Source organism: Otolemur garnettii, unplaced genomic scaffold (assembly GCF_000181295.1).
Source record: "Otolemur garnettii isolate 467f Iridium unplaced genomic scaffold, OtoGar3 scaffold00021, whole genome shotgun sequence".
Classification (NCBI taxonomy): domain Eukaryota; kingdom Metazoa; phylum Chordata; class Mammalia; order Primates; family Galagidae; genus Otolemur; species Otolemur garnettii.
The window spans coordinates 18154291-18160823 of NW_003852416.1; the positions used below are offsets into that span (position 1 = coordinate 18154291).

The 6533-nt window shown below is 49.6% G+C and overlaps 1 protein-coding gene across 3 annotated transcripts in view; it reads right to left on the reverse strand.

The window, feature by feature from the left end:
- Positions 1 to 4310, reverse strand: part of MFSD13A (major facilitator superfamily domain containing 13A) — a 17213-nt gene extending 12903 nt beyond the window's left edge. For 2 of the 3 annotated variants that reach the window (XM_012803590.2, XM_023511638.1), the window contains exon 1: positions 1585 to 1885. The gene's annotated coding sequence lies outside the window, so the exon portion shown is untranslated. Of the gene's footprint in view, positions 1 to 1584; positions 1886 to 4236 lie in introns of those variants that run through there. The other variant, XM_023511637.1, reaches the window with a different exon arrangement.
- Positions 4311 to 6533: the final 2223 nt, after the last annotated feature.

The following is a 6533-nucleotide window of genomic DNA, read 5'->3' on the forward strand; positions in this document are numbered from 1 at the left end:
ATTGTTGTTTGGCGGGCCCGGGCTGGGGATTTGAACCCGCCACCTTAGGTGTATGTGGCTGGCACCTTAGCCGCTTGAGCCACAGGCGCCGAGCCTTAACTGTACTTTCTAAGAGTGTAACATTTTGAGCCTCAGCTTCCTCATCTATAAACTGGGATAATAATGCCCCCCTTTTTTTGAGACAGAGTCTCAAGCTGTTGCCCTGGGTAGAGTGCCATGGCATCATAGCTCACAGCAACCTCCAACTCTTGGGCTCAAGCGATCCTCTTACCTGTTTTTCTTGTTTTAGTAAAGATGGGGGTCTCAATTTTGCTCAGGCTAATCTCAAACTCGTGAGCTCAAGCAATCCACCCACCTCAGCCTCCCAGAGTGCTAGGATTACAGGTGTGAGTCACCACACCCACTGCCCCCCTCTTTTAATAGGGGTACAGTAAGGATTAAACAAATGTCCAGGAAGCCCAGAATGTCATGGCTGTCACAGAGAAAATGCTCAGACACTGGCTTTTTCTTGGGCTCAATTAGAGCAGGGTGAGAGCAGGGGAATATCCTGGTAATCAGTCCCCTCCCACAGGTAAGTGAGTTTGAGAAAAAGATGGACACAAGAAGGAAAGTCAGAAAAAGGGGGTCTAAAATAAAAAATAAAATAGAAAGAAGAGGGGGGCTCACAAGGAGCAGGAACATAAACAATGTTTGAGAATGCCGGAGAAAATCTCCCACCACACACCTGAGATGGAGGCAAAGCAACCTATCCAGGTGAACAGCTGCCCTGGAGAGGGAGCTGCAGTGGAAGGTGCAGGGTTACTGTTACCGGTTTCTCTTCCAGATTCCTCCACCAGGAAACAGCCTCCCGGACTCTTCCTCCCCACCTTCAATCCACCCCAGCAGAGAACAGCAGCCCTACCTTTCTGAGGGAACAACAGCTTGGAACCCACACCAGCCTTGTTGCATAAGCTGGGTGAGATATCCTATAACCTGCAACCAACTCCACCCACCCCCTGGCACCTTCTACAGCCCATCCACCTTTGGTGGCCTTGAGCCAGATACTCCCTCTCTCTGAGCCCCAGTCTCCTCACCTACAAGGTGGGAATGTTAAAGCCCATCTTGTAGGTAGCGCCCATAGGGCACCGGCCACAAACACCAAGGCTGGTAGTCCAAACCCAGCCTAGGCTAGCTAAAACAACAGTGACAACTGCAACAAAAAATAGCAGGGCGTTGTGGCAGGCACCTGTAGTCCCAGCTACTTGGAAGGCTCAGGCAAGAGAATTGCTTAAGCCCAAGAGTTTGAGGTTGCTGTGAGCTGTGACGCCATAGCACTCTACCCAGGGCAACAGCTTGAGACTGTCTCAAAAAAAAAAAAAAAAAAAGCCCACCTTTGGGCTGAAATGCAAAATGAATATAAAGCACCAAGCATTTTGCCTGGCACGTAGAAGACCTTCAGTACATGATACCTGTTTTCTCACTTTACTATACCCCCCAATCTTGTCAAATCCTGCCCATTCTCTGTCACAGGTCCAGTTAGCCCTGTTCTTTCCCCTTTCCAGGTCCCTCAGTCCCTGTATCAGAAATCCAAATGCCTCCCATTACCTTCCTCCAGCTCACAAGCTCCACAAGGCCAGGGCCAGGTCAGCCCTGCTTCCACCAGGCGCCTTCTCCATGCAGTAGGTGCTCCCTTAATACCTGATGGGTCAATTTGCTTCTACCTGGCCAATATGGGTTTCAACGGTCCTAGGGAACAACAGCTGTAGCAGCCATAGGACAACCATCATCCCCAGTCTCCAATGTGCCCCTAGCACTGTTGTTCACCTTGGCTATGGAAGTCACAGAGAAAAAGACAACCCTGGGGCAGGGCACAGTGGCTCACACCTGTGGCTCAGTGAGTAGGGCACCAGCCCCATATACTAAGGGTGGCTGGTTCAAACCTGGCCCCAGCCAAACCGCAACAAAAAAATAGCCGGGTGTAGTTGACAGTTGCCCATAGTCCCAGCTACTCGGGAGGCTGAGGCAAGAGAATAGCCTAAGCCCAGGAGTTGGAGGTTGCTATGAGCTGTGACACCACGGCACTCTACCATGGGTGATAAAGTGAAACTCTGTCTGTACAAAAATAAAAAAAATTAAAAATAGCTGGGCATTGTGGCAGGCGCCTGTGGTCCCAGCTACTCAGGAAGCTGAGGCAGGAGAATTGCGTATGCCCAAGAGCTGGAGGCTGCCGTAAGCTGTGATGTTATGGCATTCTACTGAGGGCGACAAAGTAAGACTCTGTCTCTAAAAAAAATTTAAAAATAATATCGATAATAACAAAAAAGTAACATTTATTAAGCTTTCACCAATTGCACAGCACAGTGCTAAGAAACACAGAAACTCTGGGAAGAGAGCTCAGGGAAGAAAGGAAGAATCAGGCCAGATCAGAAAGGGTTTTGTAAACCTCACAAGAGTCTATCCTGAGGACAATGGGATGAGGGGCAGTGGGTTCTGGGGAGGTGAAATCTTTTTGGAAAAAGCCTTCTGGCATTGTGTAAAAACTCTCCTCACTTCACCCTATGAGGCTCCTGGGAAATAAATAACTAGAAAGAGATGAAAACAGCAGCATATCCATGATTTTTGATCAACCTCAGGGGAGTGGGGGCTGATGGATTTCGTAGAAAACTGAAAAGGCCAAATTGGGACTCTGAGGTGATGGGCATCAAAAAGGAGTGTTTACTTATGATTCCTATCAGAAATGCAGACTGTACACAAAGCATTAGTGCAGAGGGAAAAAACTACCAAAAAGCAGAATTTGGAGATGGGTAGCCTGGGTCAGGTCTGACTATTACCACTGAGTTTCTTCCTACATTTATGAGTCAGAGGAAACATTTCTGTTTTCTGCCTGTCCTTGGGGATATCAAATGGATAAACAAAATGAAAGATATAATACCCAATGTGTCCCTTTCTCAACAAGCAGCTGGCCATGTGTCCCTTTCTCAACAAGCAGCTGGCCACTAAACTGTTTGCTGTGTTTCCTGTTTCTCTCTGGAGTCTTGTCTTCCTGCCCACGTTTCCCACAGAGGGGCAATTGGAGACCTTTGCTGTATCCCTAATACTAATGGGCCTGTCCTCCTCCTCAGGCTGTAAATAAACTTTCACCTTACTAGGGAAGAGATCTTCTGCTTCTCTCTTCCACAGATTACCACAGCAGCACTGGAGGGCCAACAGCTTTAATTCAGGACCCCCTGCCCCTCCCAAGCCACTGAGGATCTACCCAGGAGCTCTTTCCTCAGTAGCTGGCATGCAACATGTGTAGTGATTCTCTATCCTGTGCTCATTAAAATCACCCAGAAGCTGTTCAATACTACTGAGGCCCAGGCCTCACCCCTGACCAATTAAACTGGAATGGATCCCAGCATCGGTGGTTTGTTTGTTCCTTTTTGAGACAGAGCCTCAAGCTGTAATGTCGTGGAGTCACAGCTCACAGCAGCCTCCAACTCCTGGGCTCAAGCGATTCTCCTGCCTCCACCTCCCAAGTAGCTGGGACTACAGGCGCCCGCCACAACGCCCTGCTATTTTCTGTTGCAGCCATCATTGTTGTTTGGCTGCCTGAGCTGGATTCGAACCCACCAACTCTGGTGTATGTGGCTGGGCCTTAGCTGCTTGAGCGCCAAGCGCCAAGCACGGTGGGTTTTTGTTTTTTAGACAGAGCCTCAAGCTGTCCCCCTGGGTAGAGAGTGCTGTGGCATCACAGCTCACAGCAACCTCCAACTCCTGGGCTCAAGCGAGTCTCCTGCCTCAGTCTCCCAAGTAGCTGGGACTACAGGCGCCTGCCACAACGCCTGGCCATTTTTTGGTTGCAGCCATTGTTGTTTGGCGGGCCGGGCTGGGGATTCGAACCCGCCACCTTAGGTGTATGTGGCTGGCGCCTTAGCCACTTGAGCCACAGGCGCCGAGCTTTTTTTTTTGTTTGTTTGTTTGTTTGTTTAAAAGCTCTTCAAGTGCCACCAGGGTTAAGCCATTATGCTAATGGTGTGGATCCCAGACGCCCTGGCAGCTATCTCATCCATTGCATTCCTTTCCCCCAGATCTCCAGAGAGCCCTTCTCCAAAGATGCCACCTTGCCCCTTGAGCCCCGCATCTTCTACCCTGACATCAGAACATTCCCAACCCACAACCCGATCTCCTCAAGCACCCCCGCAGACAGCCCTTGCGACTCCCTCAGAAGAAAGCATTCCCGTCCCCCTTGGGACTTTCGTTTGTGTCAGATCTGACCTCAGTCCGGTCCGCTTCTGCCCCTGAACCTAGACCACGGACCAGCCTCTCTCACCGCAATCGTGCCAAGCGAAGCCTTATGCCGCGGCTGCCGGGAGCAAGGTGCAAGCCAATGCGCCTGCGCACACGTCCTGGGCTTCCCCAGCTTCTCCCTCCGCCCCCGCCCGGCGATTGGCTCCGCGCGGCTGCCGGATCCTCAGCTCCTGCAGGTGATCGCGCCTGAGGCCGCCGCCGCCATGTTTGTCTTGGGCTCTTGCCCTTAGGAACCAAAAGACAGCGGACTCTAGCAAATAGAGGCAGGTTGTCTGGATTCCTGATTACCTTACGCCCTCTCTTTCACCTCTATGAAGGCTTAATATCACTAAAGTTCAAATATTTTTTTTTTGAGATAGAGCCTCAAGCTGTCCCCCTGGGTAGAGTGCTGTGGCATCACAGCTCACAGCAAACTCTAACTCCTGGGCTCAAGCGAGTCTCCTGTCTCTGCCTCCCAAGTAGCTGGGACTACAGGTGCCCGCCACAATGCCCGGCTATTTTTTGGTTGCCCAGGGGACAGCTTGAGGCCCTGACTCAAAAAAAACTCTGATTTTTCTCTAAAAAAAGAAAGAAAACTCTGAGTTTATTCTATCTCATGAGTCCACACATCATTCTTCGGAGGTAAGCACTATCACCCCCATTTTACAAACTGAGTTTCAGAGATATTGAATGACTTTCACACAAGCAAAAGGCCCAGTCAAGCTGGCCTCCAGCTCTCCTGACTCTCAGAACAGGAATCCTTCCTCATCCTACCCCTGCCCAGGCCCTCAAAATGAACTTTTGTTTTACTTAATCTAGTCTATGGAAGATGGTCCATGTCTTTCCCCATTTGGCCTGTAAGCCCAGAGCGAATTCTCTGAAATCCAACAGCACACATTCCCAACCTGCACAGTTCCCCACCCTGGGCAAGAAGCACAGCCTTTGGCTTCTGGGGGACCTGGAACTTAGTCCCCTAGCTCCACTACTTCTTTGCTGAGGGACCCTCCTTTCATGAACCTCTGTTTTATGCCCTACAGGAATGTGATGCACTAAATGAGAAACAGGGGTATAGAAGTTTTGTGAGCAGTTGAATCTTATGCCTTTGTCAGTGGTCCCTATAATGGGAATATTGCGCTGTACTTCTTTCTTGCCATCCACAAATGGTCCAACACAAGAGCCCAGTGTCCTGGGGCTAGAGCCTATTCAACTGGTTCCTGGGGAGGCCCCAAGGACCCCATGAACCTTTCCCCCAGCATCCATCTCCCACCAGCCTGTCTCATTTCTCTCCTTCTCCTCAGTCTTCCCCTTTCAGACCCTCTGCTCAACTTCTTTGGCCCGCAAACCACAAACATACACATATCCCATCTGTCTTTTAAACGTATGCAACTGCTGAAAGCTCTCCTGATCCAGAAAGTCCTCATGACTAGAAGGGATTGTTTCTTCTCCATCCCTATCCCAGGCTCCATCTGTGCTCTCCTGGCTGAGAATAGAGGGCAGGAAACATAGAATTCATCATGGAGTCTGGCACACTGGGCCTTCTGTAATTTTGCTAAAGGAGTCCCCCTGCCTTTCAATCTCTGGCCATGTATGCTTTTATATCAAAGCAAACCTGAGCCTTTACTTAGCTCTCCCTGAGTGTCTTGTAGGGAACCAGGGAAATGAGGAGGAATACTGAGAACCCAGAAGAACCTGGGGGCACTGCTGATAATGCTGTTTGAGTGAAGGGGAAGGAAGGCAGGTACAGTGGTAATCCTACCACTTTGGGAGGCCATGGAGGGAGGATCGCTTTGAGGCCAGGAGTTTGAAGTCGCAATGAGCTAGGATGAAACCACTGCACTCTAGCCCAGGCTATTGAGTAAGACCCTCTCTCAAAGAAAAAAAAGAATGGGGAGAGGAAAGTATGACAGCCCCCAAAGCTGGAAGAAACTATCAGTTTTAATCACCCATAACTATCATTCACCCTACTACAGAAGGAAAAGGTGGATGGTTCTGACCCACAACCAAAGGGGCCTAGAACTCAGATAGAGCACACTATGGATGAAACTATCTGTCTTCATCCAGTGGCTTCTAGGCATTGGCATCATTTGGACTGGGTTCAAATCTCACTGTGCTAGGTACAGGCCATATGATCTCAACAAAGTAGCCTAACTTCTCTGAGCCTTTGATTATTTATCCACTAAACGAGAATATCACTATGTATTTTACATGGATATTAAGAATTAAAACCATGGCTCAGCGCCTGTAGCTCAAGTAGCTAGGGCGCCAGCCACATACACCTAAGGTGG